The sequence below is a fragment of the Pinus tabuliformis genome, chromosome 3_1 (genome assembly GCF_031772625.1).
Source record: "Pinus tabuliformis cultivar Carrire ecotype Pingquan chromosome 3_1, CPIR1, whole genome shotgun sequence".
NCBI classification, from domain to species: domain Eukaryota; kingdom Viridiplantae; phylum Streptophyta; class Pinopsida; order Pinales; family Pinaceae; genus Pinus; species Pinus tabuliformis.
In genome coordinates this window covers 88414191-88441875 of record NC_142301.1, presented here as the reverse complement: position 1 = coordinate 88441875, position 27685 = coordinate 88414191, and positions in this window count along the sequence as shown.

Below are 27685 nucleotides of genomic sequence, written 5' to 3'. Positions count from 1 at the left end.
GAAGATATATCCCAAAGCACTCGAGCCACGCAGTCCTTGGGGAGCAGTTCGATCTATCTCATCTCTTGCACTATCTGTCAACAGGAGCAAAAGGTCAAGTCTGCATACCAACAAGGCCATTACATCTGTGTGATCATCAACCTATTTGTAAGCACTTCGAACTACTCACTCCTTGGCGAGCAGTTTGATCTCTTATTTCTCGCACTATTTGTGCAACAGGAGCAAAAGGTGAAGTGCTTATACCAACAAAATCCCTGTACATCTTGGATCCACAACCTATTTGCAAGCACTTCGAAGATATATCCCAAAGCACTTGAGCCACGCACTCCTTGGGGAGCAGTTCGATCTATCTCATCTCTTGCACTATCTGTGCATCAGGAGCAAAAGGTCATGTCTGCATACCAACAAGGCCATTACATCTGGGATCATCAACCTATTTGTAAGCACTTCAAACCACTCACTCTTTGGCAAGCAGTTCGATCTCTCTTATTTCTCGCACTATTTGTGCAACAGGAGCAAAAGGTGAAGTCCTCATACCAACAAAATCCCAGTCCATCTTGGATCCTCAACCTATTTGTAAGCACTTCGAAGATGTCCTAAAGCACTCGAGCCAATCTCTCCTTGGTGGGCAGTTCGATCTCTCTTATTTCTCGCACCATTTGTGCAACAGGAGCAAAAGGTGAAGTCCTCATACCAACAATATCCCAGTCCATCTTGGATCCTCAACCTACTTGTAAGCACTTCGAAGATATATCCCGAAGCACTCGAGCCACACACTCCTTGGGGAGCAGTTCGATCTATCTCATCTCTTTCCCTATCTATGCAACAGGAGCAAAAGGTAAAGTCTGCATACCAAGTTCCAACAAGTCCATTACATCTGGGATCATCAACCTATTTGTAAGCACTTCGAACCACTCACTCCTTGGCGAGCGGTTCGATCTCTTATTTTTCGCACTATTTGTGCAACAGGAGCAAAAGGTGAAGTCCTCATACCAACAAAATCCCTGTCCGTCTTGGATCCTCAACCTATTTGTAAGCACTTCGAAGATATACCCCAAAGCACTCGAGCCACGCACTCCTTGGGGAGCAGTTCGATCTATCTCATCTCTTGCACTATCTGTGCAACTGGAGCAAAATGTCAAGTCTGCATACCAACAAGTCCATTACATCTGGGATCATCAACCTATTTGTAAGCACTTCGAACCACTCACTCTTTGGCGAGCAGTTCGATCTCTCTTATTTCTCGCACTATTTGTGCAACAGGAGCAAAAGGTGAAGTCCTCATACCAACAAAATCCCAGCCCATCTTGGATCCTCAACCTATTTGTAAGCACTTCGAAGATATATCCCAAAGCACTCGAGCCACTCACTCTTTGGGGAGCAGTTCGATCTATCTCATCTCTTGCACTATCTGTGCAGCAGGAGCAAAAGGTCAAGTCTGCATACCAACAAGTCCATTACATCTGGGATCATCAACCTATTTGTAAGCACTTCGAACCACTCACTCCTTTGCGAGCAGTTCGATCCCTCTTATTTCTCGCACTATTTGTGAAACAGGAGCAGGTGAAGTCCTCGTACCAACAAAATCCCAGTCCATCTTGGATCCTCAACCTATTTGTAAGCACTTCGAAGATATCTCCCAAAGCACTCGAGCCACGCACTCCTTGGGGAGCAGTTCGATCTGTCTCATCTCTTGCACTATCTGTGCAACAGGAGCAAAAGGTCAAGTCTGCATACCAACAAGTCCATTACATCTGGGATCCTCAACCTATTTGTAAGCACTTCGAAGATATGTGTCAAAGCACTCGAGCCACGCAGTCCTTGGGGAGCAGTTCCTTTGTATCTTCATCACTGCCTAGATTTTTCCATTTATCATTGAATGATAAGAATGCTTATGCTCAAAGTTGAAATAAAACTTGGCAGGTTATGGGTAGTCATGCACACACCTCTCAAAGCCTCTTATCTAACGAGTAGTCATAGCCATGCACATAACTCTAAAAGCCTCTTTATCTTACTCACGTTTCGTATTGTGCTATAACTTTGTATGCCCTCTTCTTGGATTGGCACATGCCCCCTCAGCTCCTTGTGAGGGTGCCGAAACCGGTCATCCTTTTAGGATAACTCGATGTGCAAACATTGATTGGAGTTGTGGTTGGTGGGATCGACCATGAGTGTGTTCGAAGTCACACAGGGACACCTAAATCCACATGCTCTACAGTGAATCGACCCATTATAGCCACATAGGGTAACCAAGGGATTGATCATGAAGCCCTGAAGAAGATAGGAGAATTTGATCATAAATGGTGACGAGGATTTCGCCTTCAATCATTTCAATTTATTTGTGGATGTAAATGTTTTTGGGGTTGATAACGTTACATGTTTATATGGGAATGCTTAATGTTATTTTAGTTGCATATCTAGATCTTTGTTCATATTTTAATTTAATTTAACTAATTGATATTAGAATATTTCGATTTTCACGTAGTTAGTATAACATGGGAATAAAGGTTATTTTAGGTAGGGTCATATTTTAATTTAATTTAACTAATTGATACTAGAATATTTCGATTTTCACGTAGTTAGTATAACATGGGGATAAAGGTTATTTTAAGTAGGTTTTGACTCTAATAAAAGAATTAAATAGGAGGGTAAATATTGTAATATTAGAGTGTTTTTTTGTTTGGTTTGAAGTTATCTATTAAAGAATAAGGGTGTGTAAAATTTTAGGAGGGTAAATATTGTAATGTTAGAGCTTTTTTTGTTTGTAGAATAAGGGTGTATAAAATTAGAGTAGGTGTAGTGGTTAAGAGTGCGTTTTTTCATAAATAGTCACAAGTTTAAATCTAGAGGGCATATTTTAGTAGTAGTAGTCAAATTGTTGTGTGGGGGCAAGTTTCTTGTCCCACAAAGAAGGGGGTTCCATACACCACTTTGGTGTTTGGTTATATACACTACTTCATTATATAGTTTATATATAACCTCTTAGAAACTTTCTAATGAAGGAACCTTATAATAGGCAAAAGCTTCAAGTTAGTCTTTTTACAATTAATGATTAAGAAACTCTCTAGTAAGTGGAACCTTCTAGTCAATGTTTTTACAATTATTATGTTCACACCATATTTACTACAACGGGGCCTTATTTAATAATGATCGCTTACTTTAAGGGATTATGGTAGGATTGTGACATGCCTTCCTTATAAAGCAACATTGTTGTCAATGTTGGAGATGAGGGATTGATGAAAGATCTTTGTTGGTTCCCACATGGCATATTTTAGTTATGAATCCTTTTGCTATATCTTTTTTTTGCTGAAGCAAGCGTTGATCCTTCTAATTCATTAATTCAAAATAAAAATTACGTATTGTACATAAAACCCGACCCTTTACAAGAATTCGGGAAAAAGGACTCCCAGCCAATGACCAAGACCCCCCAAGCTACTGTAGTGATCACCAAACTTTTGAGAAATAAACATGGAAAGGCTATAAGAGCCCCCAACCACTAGGGAAGTTCCAAATAACACAAACTTCCCAGAGCCAACATACGACCATAGACACCCCCGATCGCGCAAAATTCACACACCACGCAAGAGGGAAAAAACGCGCCAAACCAAATGAATGGATAGAGCCCACCTGGCCCCACAAAAACAACACGTTCGATCCCAACCTTTGATCCTGGCTGCTGGATCCAACGGCCAGAAATCATATTGCACGAGCTAACACGACTGAGAGATAGTGTGTGATCGAAGGCGGTTTTAAAGTCAACCAACCTGCTACATGTTACAATCTCTATGGGATCGCTCCCGAAACTGCAAAACCATAACTTGCTCATGAATTGCGTGATCTCCGGAAAACCGACCATGCCGTGGTTTTCAAACCTGTAAGCAGAAAGGGGGAAAGTTTTGGCTGCCGGAAAAACTAACCACGCATTCTGTTTATTCCTGATGCAGAATCGGAATCCGACACTGTGCTTGTTTGGGAAAAGACTTAGCAACTTGTCTGCCGATGAATTGAGAACCTCGTTCAACTAACTCCAGGATAAAATGAAACATACTTTAGCTTGCCTTTATACCAAGTACATACTGATAGGTTGTATAAGTTCTTGTCGGAAAAATCAATTCATGCTTGTCAACCTGGCCCGATATCTAAACACTTCTTTGTCTTCTATGGCTTGTTCTTCGCAGAGAACCTTTAAACGGTTTTGAGGTATCTCCTGCCACTTTTTCGCCATTCTGCCATCAACATTGTTTACCCCTTGGTTGGCTAGAGGGTCCACTAGTTTATTGGCAGAACGTCGAACATGGTTGAAACTAACCATTCAAAGCTCTTGGAGGTGAACGTGTATTCTTTGGTAGACTTGGATTAGTTTCCAGTGAGTAGAGACTTTATCCGACCGAGTATCGTAGTTGATTCTTTTCACAGAGTTAATGGTAATCTCTGAGTCCGCTTCTACAATGACATTTGAGCTGTGGTTCTAGATCAGAAACTCTAGACATTGTTCCAGAGCCATTAATTCCGCCATATTATTTGTGGCTTTTCCCAAATGGCAGTGGAAGATGAAGATAATATTGCCCTTTTCATCTCTTAAAACTCCTCCAAAACCAGCTGTTCTCGGGTTGCCTTTTGAAACCCCATCAATGTTGTATTTCAGATAGCCTTTCAGTGGTGGTTGCCAGAAATCCTTCTCTATAACCAAAGTTATGTCCTTCTTGATTAATCCTTGGGGAATAGTCCCTTTCATTCCCAATTGTCTGAGAATTCTCAGCTCAGTCTCAGGGGGGGATTTTTAGGGAGATTGCGTACTGTGATACTAACTGTCTCCCTGAGCTGTTTTAGGATCAGATCAAACAGTCTATGAGGAATAACCTTTTCCTTCTTAAAAATTCTTTTATTTTTTTCTTTCCAAACATTCCATATAATGAAGTTTGGCGTGAAAGCCCAGGCCAAATTAAGGAACTCATTCTCCGAATAGTTTCCTCTCCACTTGTTTAGGGTATTTGTGATACTACTTCTGTCCCTATCTGTCTGTTGGAAAATGGTAAGAGAAAAAATCCCACAACCATGTGGTGTAAGAGCAACTGTTAAGAATGTGCTCCATGGTTTCCTATTGCTCTTCACAGAGCTGGCATCTAGAAGGCCCCATAACCCCCCTTTTCCTAATGTTGTCCCAAGTCCTTTTCCTAATGTTGTCCCAAGTTAAAATTTTCTTATGATGAACCAACCACATGAAAAGTTTGATCTTCATCCAACCTTGGTGCTTCCAGAGGTGCTGCCAGGTATTTTCTGGAACACTGGAATCAAGCTCAAGGAGAATACCTTTAGCTTCCTTAAGATTAAAGGTGCCTTTATTGTTATTGCCCCATCTCATTTGATCTTGCCCCCCTGTTACTAAAATTATTCTTTGAATAAGCAAGCTCCCAAGAGCCTCTGTTTAAATTTTAATGGGGCTATCATCTCTGTAGTCAATTTTTCTCCAACTTCTTCACTTTCCGGAGTTCTGAACAGGATCCCGAAAATCCTTAAATTTGTTTAACCCTTGGGAATCTGTTTCCTGCTTGAGGCTTAAAAAATCCTCTGTTAACAGCGTTGGTTCTTGTTGCCATTTGTCCTCCCAAAAGAGTGTAAGATCTCTTGCTCTGATTTCCCAAAAATTGTTTTTTTGAACTAGGCTTCTATTTTCCTAGGCTCTATTCCAGATGTGAGATCCTTTTAAATTTCTAGACATCCTTATGAGATCATTAGTGTGCTAAGAGCTAGCATATTTTTCTTTCCAAATCCTTGCCCACTGGGTTGTTGGCTTCTGAACCCATCGCCCCCAAAGTTTGGCTCCTAGCACTTTACTAAGAATCTCCTGATCATCCAAGCCTAGACCCCCATGACTCTTGGGTTTACATATTTTATCCCAAGAGACCAGGGCCCACTTCTTCTTTGTTTCTTCCTTACCCTAGAGGAAATCTCTTTTTATATTCCTGAATTGCTCTAAAACCCCTTTGGGAGTTGGGAGGGCTGATAACATAAAAACCAGGATATTTTGCAAAACCGCCTTTGTCAGAACCAACCTGCCTGCCAAGTTCAAGACTCTGAAGGTCCAATTTTTGACTCTGTCTTGCATCTTATTAAGCACCGGTTCCCAGATACTCTTGTGCATAGGTCTGGTTGTGAGAGGGATTTCCAAATACTTTGTGGGGAGGGAATCCCTTTGGAAGCCAAGAATTCTTGAAATATTTCTCTGAATAGCAATGTTAGTGTTTGAGAAGAAGATTTTTGATTTAGAGAGATTGACTTCCATACTTGTAGCCATGACAAATTCCTTCAGGATTTGATTGTAGGCTGAAGCTTCTTCGACTGTGGGGATTCCTTGCAGCATGGTGTCATCTACAAATTGTTGGTGAGTCTGAGCTTGACCATTCTCAGATAATTGAAGACCTTTGATTTTACCTATTTCCTTGGCATGCTTAATGGATCTGCCAAGCCCTTCCATCATGAGAATAAAAAGAAAGGGAGAGAGCGGGTCTCCCTGCCTGAGGCCTCTAGAAGGAATGAAAATCTCTGAGGGAGAGCCATTCACCAAAATTGAAAAGCTGGATGAAGTCACCAGAGCCATGACCCATCTGACCCAACTGTGATCGAAACCAAAAGCAGCGAGAACCTTCTTGATGTAATCCAATTCACCTTCTCATATGCTTTGGCAATATTCAATTGCATGATCATCCCCGCCTGCTTTTTACTAGTAAGCGTGTGAACCACCTCATGGGCTTGAATAATGTTATTTAAAATTTGTCTGCCCTCCACATATGACACTAAGTAGGGAAGGAGAGGTCTTAGTCTGTTAGCAACAACCTTGGATATTATCTTGTATACTACATTACATAAAGCTATGGGTTTATACTTATCTGCAGTGTGATCTAAATCCTGTTTGGGGATCAAGGAGATGAAGGAGGTGTTGAGGGCTTTCAGGATGGTTTTGTTACACCTGGAATCCTCCACCACATTCAGAATATCCTGTTTGACAATATGCCAACAAGCTTAAAAAAATCCACATTGAAACCATCCGTGCCCGGTGCTTTGCAATTTTGCATGTCTTTGAAAACCTCGCTTACTTCCTCTTCAGTAACAGGGCTATTGAGGTTAAAATTGTCCTCTCTAGACACCAACTTAGGGATATGCCTTATAATTTCCTTGATGGATTGTTCCTTGTCTGGATTGTTTTCCCGAGTGATGTTTCGGAAATGCTTAACAAGCACAACTTCAATATTCTTATGAGTGTTTTGAAGCTCTCCATTCTCGTTCTTTATCGTAGAGATTCTGTTGTGTGCTCTATTAGCTATGGTGGATCTGTGGAAAAATCTTGTATTCCGCTCTCCTTCCTTGAGCCATTAAACTTTGGACTTTTGCCTCCAAAATATTTCCTCTTATTTGCATAAATTTTCCCATTCTTGATGATGTTTGTCAACCTGATCACTTTTGACTTTGTCAAAGCCGTCTTGGATCAATACCTGGTTGAGTTCTTGAATTTTGATTTCCAATGATTTTTTGTTCACAAAAATGTTTCCAAAATCCTTCTTGTTCCATTCTTTGAGCCTGAACTTGACATGCTTTAGTCTTTTATGAAGGAGGTACATTTGTGATCCTTGTAATTGCAAGTCTTCAGACCACCATTTTTCAATGTTACTAATGAAATCCGGGTGGGAGAGCCAGATATTCTCAAATCTGAAGGGCCTATTTCTGGGAGAAACCATACCCTTGATTTCCAATTGAATCGGCCAGTGATCGGACCCTCCGAAGGGAAGGATTATTTCTGTTATTTCTTTATCTATAACCATCAGCTCCTTTGAAATCATGAACCTATCTAATTTAGAGGCTACCTGTGCCTCACCTCCTCTTTTGTTGTTCCATGTAAAAAGGCCATTGCTCAATTCTGAATCAACCAATTTCATATCATCTGTGAATGATTGGAACGCTAAAGAGTCTTTGGTTAGTGCTTTGGTTCCTCCCTTTTTTTTTTTTTTTTTTTTTATCCGAAAGAGACTTGATCATATTGAAATCACCGCCCATGATCCAAGGAACCCCAGCGTGTCTGTTCCTGAGATCTATTAGGGATTCTAGCAATTTGAGTTTGTCATCTATTTTTTGAGGACCATAAACATTTGTGACCAGGAAGGTTTCTAAAACCCCCACTGGTTGCAAGACCACTTATAAGTAATTTCTGGATGCTTCAGCATCTATTACGCTGATTTTCTGGGGATTCCAAAGAGTTAGAATGCCTCCTGCCGTGCTTTTAGCTTTTACCTCTAGAAACTCAAATCTATTGAGCCATTTGCTATGAATTTGTTTTATTTTCTGAACGGAACATTTGGTTTCCTGGATGAAGATCATATCCGACATTTCTTGTTTCATTATATAACTTAGCATTCTTTGTTTTCTTTTACTACCTAGACCTCTAATATTCTAGGATGTGAACTTCATAATTCAAGATTTGTAAAGGAGTAACTGGTTAACTCTTTCATCTTACCTGAGTCTATCATTAACTTTTCACACTCCATCAAGAGGTCCTTATGCTTTTTCCTACCCCTTTTCTTTCTTGCATTTCTGGTAGCTAATCCTGGAGTTGATTTAATTGTTTTCACAACTCTATACTCCTGCTTGTCAATGGTTTTTCCTTTATCTAACCCCCTTGAGTTTTCCATAAAAACAACTGTTGAATTCTGTTGCAATCTTCTTGGGGTAGTGATTCTATCCCTCCCGTGGTTTCCTACATCAAGAACCCTTACAGATTTAGGTGTTCCTTATCTAGAATTTCTTGAAGTTCATGGTCCTCCAAATCTGTTTCACTCTGGGTCATTTCCTGATCCATCTCTAGTTCTGTTTCACTCATCATAATTTCTTTCTTATTACCAATCTCTTGTGTCGGGTTGCAGTTTTCTTCCTTTTCCTTTTCATTAGGGCCATCTTCCGTAGATTGGTCTTCATTTGCCATTTCTTCATTCTCTTCCAATGCTTGATACCTATTTTGACTGGCCTTTTGACCCTCATTACGAAGATGCTTTGGTCCTTTTTTCCTCCTATTCCTCTACTTGCCACTTTCTGAAAGCTTTTGTGTCCATTGCATTTTGTTTGCTCTTGTTGTCTGCTCTGCTAAGAGGGCAATCTATGAACAAGTGTCCATGTTCTTGGCATTTACGACATCTGAACGGGATATGCTCATAGTCCATTGTTCGCATCCAATCCTCATCAAAAACTTCCAGGATGACTTCATCCGGAAGGGCTCCTGATAGATCCATTTCTACACATATTCTTGCATAGGAAGTGTATTTTCCCCTTCCTGTGGCTTCCGAAGCTTTGACAAAACGACCTAATTTAGTGCCAATATCAATGCCTCTTGTATAATGTGTTGTGGAGATGTCGCTTTCTTTTGTTGGGATGCATGATACATGAAACATTGGATGAATGTTAAAGTGGCTACAAAGGTCCAATTTGTAAGCCACTAGCCCAATATGTTTGAGGACCTTACAGAGTCCAAACATGAGAGCAAGCTTTTGGTGGTGGCTATTTTTAAGTGAGTCCCACATAGGAGGTTGTAGTTGGAAGAACCCTTGTTCCACTTCATCATAATGATGTTCGGAACAATGATGATCGATTTGTTGCTTCATCTGGTTTTTGAGACATGATTAGATTATTCTTGGAAGTAAATATGACAATACTATTAGGGGCTTTTTGGCATAGATAGCCTCAAAGGGAGTTGTGAAAATGTCAACATGATTAGTTGCATTATAGCACCATCCAATTGGAGGTAGCCATTTGGCCCTTTAGAATTGTCCCTAAAGTAAAACATCTCAAATATGTTTCCAAACACTTGTTGATAGCCTTAACTTTGGTTGAAAATTGCCTAAGTAGTGTGGCATGCCATGGAATTTGAAGATATTATTCATGAATACTTGAGCGACCATAAGGGGCTTTGAAGGGCTATTGGAGATCTCAAATATGTTTCCAAACACTTGTTAATAGCCTTAACTTTGCTTGAAAATTACAAGAAGTGTGGCATGCCATGGAATTTAAAGATATTATTCATGAATACTTGAGCGACCATAAGGGGTTTTGAAGGGCTATTGGAGAGCACAAAAATGAACATATTTTGAAAGGTGACAAACTATTATTAAATTTTGCATAAATGTTGGAGTTCACTTAGATTTTTTTATTGTTTCTCTATTGAGAAATATAGTTTAGTTAAAAACCCTCATATAGGTTTAGTGTATGAGAAAAGTGGTTCAAGATATTTTTATATTTTAATTTTGAAAAGTAATTATATGTTAGAAAAGTAATTTTATTTTGTAATTCATTTTAGTGAAGAAAATAGAAGGTCCTATATTTACTTCTTGTTCATGGATGCATGATTTAGGCTCTTAACATAAAAATAAATTAAGGTTTTGGTATCTTTTACAGGTATAAAGACAAGTTGTGATAAAATAAGATAAGATTATTTTATTGATGTCCAATGAATAACCACAAAAGTAGGTCGATGGGATTAAATGATACATCCATTACAAATATAATGTCAAAGTGCAAACATAACTAGAAAATTCCAAAGCTAAATCTAGGATAAAATGAAGTAAAGAAATGGTTAAAAATTTGATCAAGTTGAGTGACCAGGGGAGCAAGAAAAAGGCAATGATACAAGAGTAGACCCATATAGGTAGATTTGTACCATTGTATGAACAGGATGTAGAGGCCATACAATATATCATACAACATTTTTATGTTCTCTCTTTTTTTTCCAACAGGTTAATACTAGGTAGGTTGTATAGCTCAATTTTAAGGTGTTGTTGACCATTGATCCACAAATTATTGTGGATATTCCACTAGATAATTCGTCGTAACAAATCCGATAAAAATAAACTAAAATCTATAGTATGAAGGTTAAGTACTTTTAGATTCTAGATTTGTTAATTATTGATTTATAGTTTATGCATAAAATAGATAAAATTTAGAAAATAAAAAACAACAAAATACAATCATACCAACTACAATGAACACAAAGCTGTGCTATAGGAAACCCTTACGAGAGAAAAACCCAATTGGAAGTTGAGTTTGCTTTATTCTATTTTGTCTTGAACAAAAATACAAAGAAGACACTCTCTATGAGTCCCCTGAGATCTATGGCTTGTTAGACTACAACAAAAAACTAACTCTTTTTGTTATGCTCCCTCATCCCAATCCTAGTGGCTTTGTTCTCCTATGGAACTACATACAATCGAATAGAGTGGAACCCCTTTTCTTCCTAATGGCTTGGACATAACATAACTTGATCGCCAACTAGGGGTTAGGTTTGACTCCTTCAACTCTCAACTAGAGTTAAAACTTTGACCCTTCTGGTGCCTTCACATAAATTTCAAGTAGCTAGTCCTTTTCCATGAGTGGTGGGGGTTGACATGGTATCCACTTGTTTCGTGGTGATCAAACACGTTAGGTCAACTTTCAAGAGGCATAACTTTTGCATACGAACTTTGATTAATCTGATTCTTGCATCTTTGGAAAGGTATCTGAGTGTAGAAAAATTCACGGGGCACACTAATTAAGTGGGAATGCTTTACCTCCAAAAAATGTCATTTAAGGCCTTAAAATGGCCTTAGAAGGTTTCATACCCCAAATCTTCAAACTAGGTCCTTTGATAAAATTGATCTTGCAAATTTATTCCTCCAATATTTCCACTTTGAAAGCATTGCAATAGATAACACATTATATAATGATCCAATGTTGATCAACCATGCCATTGCTAGCTTTTTAGTAGATCATGGAAGTTTTGTTGTAAGTTTTTGGAAGGAATGAAAAGATGATTTTGAAGGAGAATTTACCCGTGTATGTGTGAAACTATCTTTACTTTCACTATTGGATTTCCAACTATTATGTGATTGAGGTTGTTGTCAATTTTTTTATTTCTACATGAATTATTTTTTTTGCTAGTGTGTCTGTGGCTTGCAAGATTACTCTATGGTCTAAAAAATGCGACCTAGGGGCAACTAAGTTGTCAAAATCACCCAATGATCACACTTGTTCTAGGTTACATCAACTCTTAACATGGTTGAATATTTTTTGGTGTCTCCTTTTGACTATTGCGAGTTTTGAACCTTTGTCACCTTATAGAATGAAATCCTTGAAATCCATTCACACTACTAAGATTTGAATAATTTTTGCATTAATTAACAATTTATTTGTTTAATTGAAATAAAAAAGGCGTTGGTCATATAGGCTTGAAATTTTTAAATGATATCAAAGCTAACTTCATGGATTGAGATTCTTAAATATTTGTAGTGGTAAATCAACTATTGGAGAGGACCAACAATTAGAGGGTTTTAACGCTTTACTTTAAGATATAGGACTTTGTGTATTCAATCTCAGAGATGGCATCAACTAGAATTGGGTTTGAGAATAGATTTGATGGTGTTAAAATTGGCAATGAGGGCCAAACTCCACGTTCGACAGCTCATATGATGGAGATGATATTTTTATTGGATTCCTCTTTCTGAGAGGTATAGGATTGATCTAAAGATAATATCATTATGACAAGTATAAATGGAATTATGAATTTATTTCTTTTATGGACAAATTGTCAAGGTTTGCCAGAGGTCTAATGTAGGCTCATGAAGCCCAATAGACGTGTCTCTTCACCATCAATGTTGTCTATATATAGACGAGTCATTGTCCTCATTTGGACACTCATCACTCACACATATTTCTCTCTTCATCTGATTGGGTCATACAAATTATAGGGCAACTTCTTCTTCTCCACATGTGCGAAGGTTTGATTGAGATTTTTGTTCTTTGTGTTGACCGAGTTGCAACCAATGTTGACCAGCGTTGACCAAGCAGTGTTTGACTTCGTTTGATTGCATTTTTTTATGGGAATATCTTTGTTTGGGCAGGCCGCATATTTTGGAACAAAAATCGAGATTTTCTAGGTTGTTTGACCAACGTTGACTACAACAAGTTTTACCACAACATTGACCTGCGTTGACCAATTTTGACTGAGAATTTCCAGATTGTATTGGGTTGATTTGCACTGTCCTTGAAGGCTGAGTTGATTGGGTTTGATCGAGGTAAATTGGAGGAGAATTTTTGCTGGTTTGACCAGTGTTGACTTTTTGGTTAGGGCATCCTGTTTACTGCAATTTGATTGCACTGTTTTGACAATGTTTGGGCAAGTGAATTTTGTATATTATACTCTCTCTGTTGAACTTTTGAAGAATAATAAGAAGATTTGATCAAAGGCTTTTCCCCACATTCGGATTTTTCCCTAGCATACGTCAAATATTGTGTCCTTTTGTCTTGGCTTGTCTTCTGCTTATTGTTTATGTTCTATCTGCAGTTACTGTTAATGTTAATGTGATTGCTAATGTGGAAACTGGTATTGGGCTAATGAGAAAAATTGAAGCAAATTGCTCTAAAGCATAGAACATATCATTGTTATCTAAAATTAACATGGTATTAGAGGTGAGGCGAAGACAAAGCCCAAGCAAGAGTGAGAAAAGAAATCACTAAGATCTGTTGGACAATGACAAGATTCAATGGCTTCCTCATCTTCCTTCAAATCTAATGACAAACTCAATGATAAGTCTAATTATCATGCATGCAAGATGTCTCTTGACTTGACTTTGGAAGAGCATGATGCTATGGAATATGTGCAGGGAAAGATTATTGAACCTCCTTCTAATGCACTGACTGTCGCTAAGACAAAGTACAAGAAAACTGAAGTTAAAGCTAAGAAGATAATCAAGGATTCTATTCATAAGTAGTTGCTTACATCTTCGATTTGAGCACATCTAAGGAGATGTATGACAAGCTGGTTAGCATGTTTAAAGCTAGCAATGCAAACCAAGTCCTCTTTCTCAAGAACAAGTTGAAGGGCATAAAGAAGGGAAAAGGAGAAGACATCCAATCCTACTTCATGAGGATTACCGAAATAAAAAATGATCTTTCAATTGGAGAAGTTATTGCTAACAGGGAGCTCACTCTCATTTCCCTTAGAGGTCTCCCTCGTGAATGGGATGCGTTCAACACTACTATCCTCAACAATGCCCAGATCCCAGGTTTTGATGAATTGTTGACTAGATGTACTCAAGAAGAAACAAGGATGATAGAGAGAGTCATGCCTTCAAATAGGAGTGGTCCTACTACATTTTCTGCTCATGCTAAAAAGAAGAACAATGCAGGTTCGAAGAAGCAATGTCAAGGAAGACCAGGGTTCAAAGATGGAAGAAAGGGTAGATGCTTCATTTGTAACAGGGTTGGCCACAATGCTATAGAGTGTCCTAATAAAAGGGATACACCTTGGGATGATGACAACAACAACCACAACAATTTCAAGGGCAACAATAATCAAAGGAATGGTAGGTTCAACAACAAAGGAAAAAGGAATGCTCCCGCTACTCAACATGGAAATGGTCGACCTCCAAAAACATTAAGAAACTCTAGGTATGATGAGTCTAATGTTGTAGATAACAAGAAAAAATAATGCTATCTTATATCTCCCCTCTCTATTGCCGCTCCCTCGAATACCTTGGGAAATTGTTTGATTGATAGTGGTGTCTCAAGGCACTTCACTGGGTATAAGGAAGATCTTTCAAATATGATAGAAAACGATACAAATTTGGAAATCATTCTTGGAGACAATGCCACTTATCCTGTAAAGAGATTGGGAATGTTACTCTTCAATTGAATCGAGGCAATATCCTTCAGCTACAAGATGTACTATATGTACCTAATCTAAAGAAGAACCTGGTATCTATCTCGGCGATGGAGGATAAAGGATTCAAGGTGGCATTCATTGATGAAAAGGTATGTGTTTGGAAAAGAAATTTCAAAGAAGCGTTTACTCTTGGATTCAGGGTTGTCAACCTATATCAAGTTGGAGGAAGTCCATTGGGATCTATGTCTTGTGACACGTCTCTTCAATACGAATAATGACACCAAATATTTGCTCATCTTAATTATAAATCCCTACCCGATGTAAGGAAGATGGTGACAGGTATGCCCGCATTTAAAGTAGAACATGAAGGTGTTTGTTAGGGATGTACCGAAGGAAAACATACAAGGGGACCATTCCCCTCAAGTGATAGCAAGACTACCAACATTTTGTAATTGGTTTATTCTGATCTATCTGGTATGTTTCCTGTGACATCTTTGGGAGGATATTTATATTATGCTATATTTGTGGATGGATTTATGTCTTGAAAAAGGTCGAAGTGTTCACATGGTTACGCTCTTTCAAAGCCTTGGTTGAAAATCAAACAAGAAAGAAGATCAAAATATTGAGGGCTGATAATGGAACCAAATATGAATCAAATGAGTTCAATGACTATTGTAGAGAAGTTGGCATTAATAGGGAGACTACTACTACATATACTCCCAAGCAAAATGGTGTTGCTGAAAGGAAGAATCGTTCTATTATAAAAACCACTCGCACCATGCTTCATGATCAAGGCCTTCTGAAGTTCCTATGGGGAGAAGCTATCAACACTACCATGTATATTCAAAATAGATGCCCTCATCAAGCATTGGACTCCAAAACTCCCACAGAAATTTTCACCGGTAAGAAATTTTCTCATTTTAGAATTTTTGGTAGCCCCATATATTTTCATGTGCCGAAAGAAAAGAGAAGCAAATTGGATGCATCTAGGAAGAAAGGAACATTTGTGGGCTACAATGAAACTTCAAAGGCATATAAAATGTATGTGCCTATCAAAGAGAAGTGGAGAAAAGTCATGATGTCACCTTCGATGAAGATGCTGCCCTTGGGAAGATTAGGAACCATCATATTCCAAGGAAGGACAAATAAGCAGATACAAAAAAATAGGGAGAACTGCAGGATGAGCCGATACCCGATGCTAAAGGACCGATGGATCCCATTGATCCTCCTCCTAAAATAGGAGACTCTCATGGCTTAGGGACACTCTCGAAGATGCCGAGAGACACATTTCACCAAGGGGGACATTTCGTAAAAGTAAGAAGCCCAATAGGTACCAAGGGTACTTAGTTGCCATGAGCATCATTGTTCAAACTAAGCCTTGCACATTCAAAGAAGTTGTGAAGCACCAAGTGTGGAAGGAGTCTATGAATGAAGAGTATGAGTCGATTACCAAGAATGATGTTTGGGATGTGGTCCCTAGAACCAAGGACAAATATGTTGTCACCTTGAAATGGCTCTGCAAGATCAAGCATGGAGCTTATGCAAGTGTTGAAAAGTTCAAGGCAAGGTTTGTTGTTGGGGCTTCTCTCAAAAGGAAGGTGTGGACTATGATAAGATATTTGCACCAGTTGCCCGATATACAACCATCCTTTTGATCATTGCCCTTGATGCCTTTCAAGGACAGAATTTACGTCAAATGGATGTCAAGACCGCCTTCTTGTATGGTTCACTTAAGGAGGAAGTCTATGTAGAACAACCCGAGGGGTTCGAAGTTCAAGATCAGGAAACACATGTATGCAGGTTGAAGAAATCCCTCTATGGGTTGAAGCAAGCTCCTTGGACTTGGTATGAGAGGATCAACAACTATATGATGAAACTGGGTTTTAGAAGAAGTGAAGTTGATCTAAACCTTTACTTCAAGGTTGAAAATCATAGACCTCTCATATTGGTACTTTATGTGGACGATCTCTTTCTAACAGGTGCAGACCCTCTCATTCATCAATGCAAGAGGGAGTTGGTTTCCGAATTCGAGAGGAAGGACCTAGGATTGATGCACTACTTCTTAGGATTGGAGGTCTTACAAAAGTTAGGTGAGATTTTCCTTTCCCAAGGAAAATTCATTGTGAAGCTACTTGAAATATTTGGGATGGTGGATTGTAAGTCTGTGACTACTCTAATGGAACTCAACTTCAAGAAGCTATGTGGAAGTGTTTTTGGGCTTGAGTTGGGAAATCCTTTTGAGTACCGTCAACTCGTGGGGGCCCTGATGTTCTTGGTGAACTCTCGTCCAAACATGTTATTTGCAGTGAATACGTTGAGTCAATTTATGGTCAAGCCTCATCACATACATTGGATTGCTGCCAAGAATATTTTGAGATATCTTCGGGGCACAATCACCTATGGATTAAGATACAATGTCGGGAATGTGAGGCTCCATGGCTATTCTGATGTTGACTGGGTTAGCAATGTGGTGGATTGCAAGAGCAAATCGAGATTTTTTCTTCTCACTAGGTTCTGCTTTGATATCCTAGATGAGTAAGAAGCATAAATCAATTGTTTTGAGCACCGTTGAGGTTGAATATATTGTTCTAGTGTGGCCTCCTATGAAGCTGTTTGGTTGAGGAAGCTCTTTAATGAGTTGTTTGGGCATGTGTTGGATACCACTGTGATCTATTGCGACAACCAAAGTGGGATTTGTCTTTCTGAGAATCCCATGTTTCATTACTGCTCCAAGCATATTGATATCATGTACTACTTTATCTGGACTATGGTACAATAGGGAGCAATAAGGCTCCATCACATCAGGATTGATGAACAGGTCCTAGATATTCTTACGAAGCCCCTAGGGAAGGTCAAATTCTTAACCTTCCATGAATGACTTGGAGTCGTGGAAATACCCTCTTATGAGGGTCCCACTTGAGTTGGATATTGAGCTCTGGGAGCTTAGGGGGGCTTGGGGGTACTTCTTGGCGCTATGAGCAACCATAGGGTGAGTGGTTTACCTTCCCCTAGCGGTGCAGTGTGTACAGGGTGAGTGGTTCACCTTCCCCTGTGATACCCCATGATGATTGATATATGCATAGGATGAGTGGTTCACCTTCTTCTGCTGATACATCCTACCCATGCAGTCTAGGTTTCATGGGAAGTACCTCTCATCTGGCCAATGAGTTTGGAAATGATGATAGGGACCATATTACTACCAATAGATGCATCATGTACTGCTGTACTCCCTATGTTAGGATGTTTGGTATTGATCTGGGATCAATGGAGATTGACTTCGGGTCAGTGGAGAGTGGTATGATACACTCTCGATCATTTCTTCTTCATTATTTCTTCATGGTTCAGCAGAGCATGGATGACAGAGATTGTACATATTGACAGATGGTTTGGTAAGTGGATTTCTCCCTAGTTGAGAGGGAGTGTTAAAATTGGAAACTAGGGCCAAACTCCACCTTGGATAGCTCATATGATGGAGATGATATTTTTATTGGATTCCTCTTTCCGAGAGGTGTAGGATTGATCTAAAGATCATCTCATTCTGACAAGTATAAATGGAATTATGAATTTATTTCTTCTATGGACAAATTGTCAAGGTTGGCCAAAAGTCTAATGTAGGCTCATGAAGCCCAACAGATGCATCTCTTCACCCTCAACTTTGTGTCTATATAGAGGATTCATTTTCCTCATTTGGACACTCATCATTCACACATCTCTCTCTCTTCATCTTATTGGGTCGTACACATCACATGACAACTTATTCTTCTCCACACGTGTGAAGGTTTGACTGAGATTTATGTTATCTGCGTTGACCGAGTTGCACCCAACTTTGACAAGCATTGACTGGGTAGTGTTTGACTTCATTTGACTACATTTTTTGTGGGAATATCTTTGTTTGGGCAGGCCGCATATTTTGGCATAGAAACCGAGATTTTCTAGGTTGTTTGACTAGCGTGGACTGCAACAAGTTTGACCACAACATTGATCTGTGTTGACCAACTTTTACCGAGAATTTCTAGACTATTTTGGGCTGACTTGGACTATCCCTAATGGCCGAGTTGATTGGGTTTGACCAAGGTGAATTGGAGGAGAATTTTTGCTGGTTTGACCAATGTTGACTTTCTGGTTATGGCATCATGTTGACTACAGTTTGACTGGACTGTTTTGACAGTATTTGGGCAAGTGAATTTTGCATATTGTATTCCTTCTCTCTGCTGAACTTTTGAAGAATAATAAGAAGATTTGATCAAAGGGGTTTTCCCTAGAATCTGCCAAATATTATGTCCTCTTGTCTTGGCTTGTCTTTTGCTTATTGTTTATATTCTATCTACATTTACTATCAATGTTAATGTGATTGCTAATGTGGAAATTGATTGGGCTACTAAGAAAAATTGAAGTAAATTTCTCTAAAGCATAGAACATGCCATTGTTATATAAAATTAACAGATGGGCCTCAAATATTTTGTCATGGAAGGTGAGGGCTACATTCTTACTAAAAGAGAATAATCCCTAGGATATTGTCAAGGATATTGTGCCTTTGCTTACAAATTTGTAGGAATTAGAAACTTACAATAAGAGAAACCTGAAGGTCAAGTGGATGATGTTGGATGTCATAAAGAACCATTTGATCTCTCATGTATCTAGGAAGAAGATAGTTAAGGAAATGTTCAATGCCTTGACAAGTATTTATTAGAGTGGGAAGATAAACAAAAAGATAATCTTGTTGAGAAAACTTAGATCCATATAAATGAGTAGATAAAGGTTAATGACCAATTACCTTATGAAGGTAAAAATGTTTGTGATTAACTTGCAACAATTAGGGAGACAATTGTATATGTAGAGATAATGAACATGACATTGAATGGAGAACCTTATTAACTTTAAGATGTTGTGGGATGATTATATATAGGAGGATACTTGGAGTAAAAGGCTAGCAAGAAGTGTAGTGATGAGAAACTAACTTTATTTGGTTAGTCAAATAAGGGCAAAGGTAAAGGACCCAACAAGGATAAGGAAAAGAGAGAGAATTCATCCGCACAACTAGTAAATAAGGACTTGAGTAAAATCAAGTGCTTCGTTTGTGTTAAACATGATCACTATGTATCACAACATTAATAGAAGAAAGGTAAAGGGAAGCAATTGTAGAAGCAAACAATAGCATCTGTATAAATTGAGAAGAATGAGTTTGCTGCCAAGTTCAAGAAGGATTTCTCATTTGTATCCTGCCTTTCGACCAATAGATTCAGAGGAATACGTGGTATGTCGACAATGGGGCATCATATGACATCAATGCAACAATTATTTTCTAGGTTTAAGAAGCAAGAGTCAAGAGTACAACTTGAGATGCCAAGTACCTAGTAGCAATAGTTGGTATGATTCTCTTCTAGCTCAAGTCAAGTAATGCTTTAGAATTTAACAATGTTTTGTTTGTAGTAGGTCTTAGGAAGAATTTTCTTTTAGTTTGGGTTATGGAGGATACAAGATTTATAATGGTGTTTAGAATTAACAAGTTCTCATTAGATCGAAGGAATCAATCCCAGATATAAATGAGATAATAGGGATTAGCAAAGGTAGTTTGTACAAGTTTCATGATGAACGTATTTGAGCCTTGGTGCATAAAAATGGCAATTTCTGTGAGTTGCAACACAAGAGAATGCGAAACTTGCACCACATAACATTGTCTATTAAGAAGAAAACAATCACAAGTCTTCTAGATTTTAATATTGAGCAACATGGTGTATGCAATGGGTGCACACTTACCAAGAATTCCAATGCTACTTTCCTAAGCAATAAGCATAAGACTAAGGGGATTTTAGACCTAGTACATTCAAATGTTTGTGAACTGATGTTATTGGATTCAATTACTAGAAATATGTACCATGTTCATTTATGAATTCTCTTGTAAAGCTTGGATCGACTTCCTCAATACGAAGGATACATTTTTTAACATATTTCATTAGTTCAAATCTTTATCTTAAAACCAAACAAGGAAGAACATCAAAGTCTTAAGATTGGAGAATATGGGAAAGTATACCTCCAAGGAGTTTGAGGGTTTTCCTAAGGAGGCAAATATCAAGAGGGAGCTAGTTGTTCTATATGACTCACTACATAATGAAGTTCTAGATATGATAAGAGAATTACATTAATGTTCAAGCTAGTTGTTCTGTACATCCAACTACATAATGAGGTTGTATATAAGATAAGATAAGATAATAAAAATGACCACAAAAGTAGGTCAATGGGATTGTTGAGTACAATGATGTAGACAATAAGTAAAGAAAACTAGAAACATAAAATATATATGTGAAAATATGGGAAAACCCTCGGATCCAAGTGCAGGTAGTGGAAATGGGAGGAAGAGGATGCATGGATTGGGTCATGGTTCATTATATATACTTCTCCTAGAATCAAAGGTTGAATGAAGAGAACTCAAGATAGAATGATGCCCCAAAAAAGAGCTAGTGGAAGATCTAGACCCCCTATGACACTGCTCCCTAGCCGCTAAAACTCGTCACTGATGTTTAGGTGATCTGATTTTCATACTAATAAGGGATCTGGTATGGAAACATATCTGAAGTCTCTAGTGAGGGGGAATAGTTCCTGTTACCCACCATTTTGTGGGTAATTTCCCTAGGAGATTTTTTTTCTCCATGATGGTCTTCAATCGGCAGCCAACAACCCCTTGCAACCACAATCTAGCTCATTGTTCCATCTTCTCCGTCACCTGAGCCATCCATGTGGTCCCTCGCCCATATGTCATGATCATATGTTTGAAGGTGGGCCTCTCGAATCTAAAGGTATGTCTTGTCATTTCGAAATTGAGTATTGTAGTTTTCTTATCATGGACACTTATGGGCATGGATTAATGGGGGGATTTGGCGGAAAGAATGGACTAGGTCTATGCTTCTGTCCCCTAGACCCCTCTTAGGAATTAACCTTGGATTATGGTCCTGGGGGATCTCTTTTACTGACCATTTGGTTCCAGGGATGGTATTTAACAGGAAACCCTGATTTTGGTTGTGTGGTCTCGCTCCCTTATCTTCTTATATTACCCTCTTTCCATTCATTATTATCCCATTCACCATTTTTCCTACCTGGGTCCACATAGGGTTACCTTGCCCCTTCCCCTTGCCCACACCTTGGGTCTTGGCCTAGAATGAAGCCTGGAGGTTGATGCAGCTGAAAAGAAAGATAAAATAATATATGGCCACATTCAACAGTAAAATGTACAACAAAATGAAAAATATGGTCAAGACAAATACAGTTAGCACGTGGGAAAAAGCCAATACATGAGCTCTACCCCATCATCATGGCCATCACCCTGGTTCCTTCAGGTTCTAAGAGCCTTCTTCACCATATAGGAGCCCATGATTGTCCAAACCCCTGGTGGGCGATGAATCGCCCCACCTTAAAAGGGGGAATTCAATGCTATATCTTTTACATCATGCTCTAACCCCTTGATCCCTGAGCAGTTAATCAAACAAAATCAAAAGAAAGGAAAAAGGCATAAAAGAAGGGTGGAAAAATCAAAGTTGGGGCACCTCATGTACCATGATTTCTCCCTCCTATACATTATAAACCCAAGTGTGGGCTTCCCTTTTAATAGCTACCCTTGTACCCGAGCACGTGACCTAGGGCTGCCCCCCCTCATTCCCTACTTAATTCACCTATCTGGCACATGCCACTACCCTTTGAAGGGTGTACTTTGGCTATATTGTCCCCTTTAGAAGTAGAAACCACCTAATAGGATTATTGGTTAACCCCATTTGGAGTTTAGGAGACATTGGCACATCCGAAAGCCCATTATGGAAGGGCAGGCCATTATGAAGTCCCCACCTGTGGTCCATGATTAGGTAAACTCATTTACTCAATTTCTTTAATGACTTGTACTGGAAGGCTAGGGGACACATTGGATCTTATGTAGGATTTCAGATGGTTTCCATCTTGGGTTTGGTCTCCCTATACGGGATCCTAATCCTCTAGAGGGCTACATTTTCACATGTAGGGTGAGCGTTGAGAGCTATGGGCCTCCACATCAGCATATTTTACTCCACGGATCCCCATAACCATTAGAGATTGCTTGTGGTTCACTTATTGGATGAGGAGGATGCATCCAACCCATCATGACCAACTAGCTCCAGATCTACACCATACACTTGGCAGTTGATCTAGGAATTGCACGATGATGTAGCATCACATGCACCATCAACCTAGCCCTTTCAAATGATTTACAAGCATCTCTGATTTGTTTGGAGACCCATGAGGACACTTGTGTGCCCCCACATGTCATTTGGAGCACCACATGTTATTTCAAGGGGTTAACCCCTTGTCCATTGCTTTTGAGGGTCCTATTCTCCATTGTGGAACCCATGGATCTCATTAGGTCTCTTAGAAGGCCCTATGACATGCATAGATTATTATTTGACCTCTTGAGAGGCTTACTTTTTATTCATGAGCTAGTTTGGTCGGCTTGTCACCAAAAGTTGTATTATTAGAACATTATTTTATTTTTGGGGCTTATATAGGCCAAGGAGGCTAATTCGAACTCCTAATTTGTGTATAAATACAAGTGAGATGAGATCATTTTATCATCATCACTTTGGTTTGGATCTCCTCTTGAGATTTTCAAACTTTTTCTAGAGGATGAATTGGAGTTTTATGGATGAGTTTTGATGTGGGGATATTGGTTTATCTTCTTGGAGCTTCTCTATTGTCAATTGTGAATGGTTGGATATACTCTCTTACATGTAAGTACGTGTTTTTTAATGTTATTTTTGTTTACTTTTGTCATATACATTGGACTGGGATTTTTGTTGTTCTAAGGCTAATCGCTGCATGCATTTACTAAAAATTGTGGATTTTGTCTCTATTATAATGTTTTCTCAGTGTATGGGCCATGTAATATGAGGGAAATATCCTAGTGGTAATTCTATCAATGAATTTGACCTTGATAAGCCATTCATTTTTCACATTGAAGTATAAAAGCTATGAGGTTGCTTCTTGTTGACCTAAAAGGCTAGTGAAGTGATCTTGAGGCCTCCTCACTAGGAACCAAGAATTCCTACTCATATTCATCATAGACTCTATTCTCCCAAATATTAAGGCATTGATCTACCCAGGGTGGTCACTAAAACTCATATTTTTTCACCTCCTTTCAGGTCTAGCCAAGTTGGGGTACCTAGGGCATCAATTTCTTGACAAGCTAGCCATAAAAAAAAATGATCTCCTAGGGTCTCCTGTGCTGGCCTTTCCTCTAGCTCTTCTCCAATTTTGAAGCCATTCCGACGGTGGAGTTGGGATAAAATCCAAGCCCTAGCTCCGAGATGAAAACTTGCCCTACCACCCCTAAGGCTAGTGCCTCATAGTTTCAAAACAACATATTTAAGTGGAAACACTTTTTTTGATCCTTTCCCCACCTTGTCTAGGGTAAAAATATCATTGGTTTCTACATTATTTCCTTATACCCTAGACTGGGTCCACTTGGCTTTGTGTGGTCCCGCTCCTTTAAATACCATTCTTCAAGAACCATCTGGGATACTATTTTAACAAGGATTTCAGGGATTGCGAAACTCCTTCACATGTATTATCCCATAAACCTAACCCTAAAATATTTACTCCTTTCCCTTAAATAAATATTACCTTTCTTAAAAAGAAAGCAAGCTCCATTCTTCAAATTCTTCTGGGAAAGGGTTTATTTGAGTCACTCATATCCATTGAATTATCCTTCATTGGTGACTCCATACATACTGGGTCTCCTCCCATCGGTAAAATTCCATAAATAGAAGGGAGCCTTAGCTGAGGTGACAGTGGGCTAAGTCTCCATTTGCTGTCTGGGCCTAGCATTTGCCCTTTAGGTATCCCCCTTAGGTCCCCTGCTAGTTTAGGCGGTAATAGTCCCTATGGTCCACATTGATCTAGAGCTAGAAGAAATGCTATCATAAAACTGTCTCTAAGTGCTCCTAGTTAATGGGAGCATAGCAAAGAAGGATGCAATCCTCTAAATATGATTTTTCCTTGGAGGTTTGAGAGTATGGGTACAAATTCTAAGAGCCTCTTGCACGTAAATGGATAGACATCTCCGACTTAGTATTGGAAGAAAATTGAAAGGGTTTAGTGCTACTCTGGCTCAACCTCTCGGAGATGACATAAGCTAGCAAATCTTATTTAAATGGTCCATCTAGTGGTTTGTCTCAATCCAAAATCAATGAGATCAAATTATGAATTGTCCCAAGGGAATCCAAAGAGCATGAATTTAGTGGTGAAGTGTGTAATGGGACAACTAAAGAGTCCATACCTCATCATCATGTAGTGCTCAACACAATTGGACATCTTTGGACATAATCGACTATGGGGGTTTATCTAAGTGACCTGTACATATTGCCTATAAATATCCTTGTTAGGTCCCTATAATACTAGTGTATTACCTTATTATTATTTCCATTGTAGCCTCTTATTGTTATTGTTGTGCTCATTTTGTCCCCATATTGTTATTATTGTTCCCCATAGAAGCCCACTATTGTTATTGTTGTGCCCTTACATTATTATTGTTATGTCGACTTTGAATATAGTGTTATGTCGGCTTTGAAAAGAAATGTTAGTCATGATTTCATAGATTCTAACGTTGGATTGAAGACCTACCATGTTCCAAACATCGATATGAGGAAATTTGATGGAAAGGATCCTGTAACATGGATATTATAGATGGAACAATATTTCGATCTCCATAATGTGCAAAACACACAAAAGGTATGCATTGCGACTTTATATTTGGAACCAAATCAGTTTGTATGGTATTGATGGCTTTTCTCTTGTAAACAAATTGTCACTTGGGCAATTTTTACGGAAGAAATGATAGCACATTATGAAGATACAAAAAGCAAAACTTTTTTTAGCCAATTGATAAATCTCAAACAAAAAGGTTCAATGGTGGAGCACATTGAGGACTTTGGACTTCCAAAAATTTAATATAAGGGTAAAAGATATACCAGAGGAGCATAGGATTCATGTGTTCATAGGGACATTAAAGGATAACATCCAACATGAGGTTCACCTTTGGGAACCTGATTAACTGGAGAAGGCATTCAGGTTGGCAAGAAAAATTGAAAGAAAGATTATGGCAACAAGGAAGCTTACCAATCACAACTATAAAGATGGAAGTGTTGTTTCTCCTAGCCTTCCACAACCTATAAGGTTGACACCACAAAAGTAGGAAGAAAAAAGAGCAAAAGGGATTTTTTACAGTTGTGATAGTAAATACACTAAAGGTCATAAGTGTGTCGAGAAGAAATTATTGTACATATATTGTGAAGAGGAAGAAGAAAATGAACAATAAACATCAAAAGAAGAGGATACACACCAGGAACAAATCCTAGAGAAATAAGAAATGAATCTGACCATATCTTGTAATGCATTGGCCGGAATAACCACTCCTCAAACTATCAAGATAGAAGGACACGTCAAGGAAAAAAAGGTAACAGTGTTGATTGATTCAGGTAGTACCCATAATTTTATTCATTGTAAGAAAGTGAAGAGTGTCAAGTGATGGTTACAAATTGAAGAACAATAAATTGCTCTGGAAAGTGCCATAATATCAATCTATCCATGGGAGAATATGTGTTGAATAGTCCAATGCTTTCCATTCCAATGGGTGGTGCTGATGTTGTACTAGGAGTCCAATGGCTACAATCTTTGGGTAGGATAGCTTTTAATTTTCAAGAAGTTTTCTGGAAAAAAAATTCAGAAGGAAAGGAAGTTGAATTAAGGGGTATCGCAGGGAAACCGAGAAATATAATCAAATCTAGGCATGAAAAAGCTTCTAAATAAAGAACAACATAGCGTAATTGCACAATTATGTTCGCTAGAGGTTCCCATGTTGAAATCATTTATTTCTCCATATCTCCAAAAAGTCTTGGATAATCATTCCAAGGTATTTGAGACTCCCAAAGGCCTCCCACCCATTCATGATCATGATCATACTATTTATTTGATTCCAGGAAGTGTTCCTCCAAACATCAGGCATTACAGATATCCCTATGCCCAAAAGAGTGAAATTGAACATACGGTTGTAGAAATGCTAGAGGCTGGTATAATTCAACCTAGTCAAAGTTCTTTCTTTGCTTCAGTAGTATTGGTGCACAAGAAGGATGGATCATGGCGTATGTGTCTGGATTATAAGGAGATCAACAAGCTCACTAATAAAGATAAATTTCTCATTCATGTCATTGATGAATTACATGGAGCAATTTACTTCACCAAATTGGACCTTCGTTCAGGATATCATCAAATCAGAATGAAGATGGAAGACATTCCGAAAACAACATTTTGAACTCATGAGGGTCATTATGAATTTTTGGTCATGCCTTTTGGCTTTACCAATGCACCTTCTACTTTTCAAGGTTTGATGAATTCCATTTTCAAATTTTTTCTTAGAAAATTTGTGTTAGTATTTTTTGATGATATAGGAATCCACAACAAGTCTTGGAAGGATCATGTTCAACATGTCGATAGAGTTCTAAAACTATTGGAGGAAAAACAATTATAAGCAAAAACTTCCAAATGTTTCTTTGGAGTACAAGAGGTGGAATGTTTGGGTCATATTGTATCTCATGAAGGTGTTAAGGTAGACCCTAGCAAAATTAAAGCCATTAAGGAATGAAAAATCTCCACATCCATAAAGCATTTGCGAGGATTTCCCAGGTTGACATGGTATTATCGCAAGTTTGTTAAGAATTATAGGAGAATACCAACACCTCTAACATCATTTCTAAAGAAAGATGCATTTTCTTGGACTCCAGAAGAAATGAAAGCCTTTGAACATCTTAAAGAGGCAATGTGCCAACCAACAGTCTTAGCTATGCCAGACTTCACAAAAACCTTTATTGTGGAATGTGATGCCTCAGGAAATGGAATTGGTGACATTTTAATGTAAGAAGAAGGACCCATTGCTTTCAAAAGTCATACAATCAAAGGAAGTTATTTACATAGATATTTATGAGAAGGAAATGTTGGAAATAC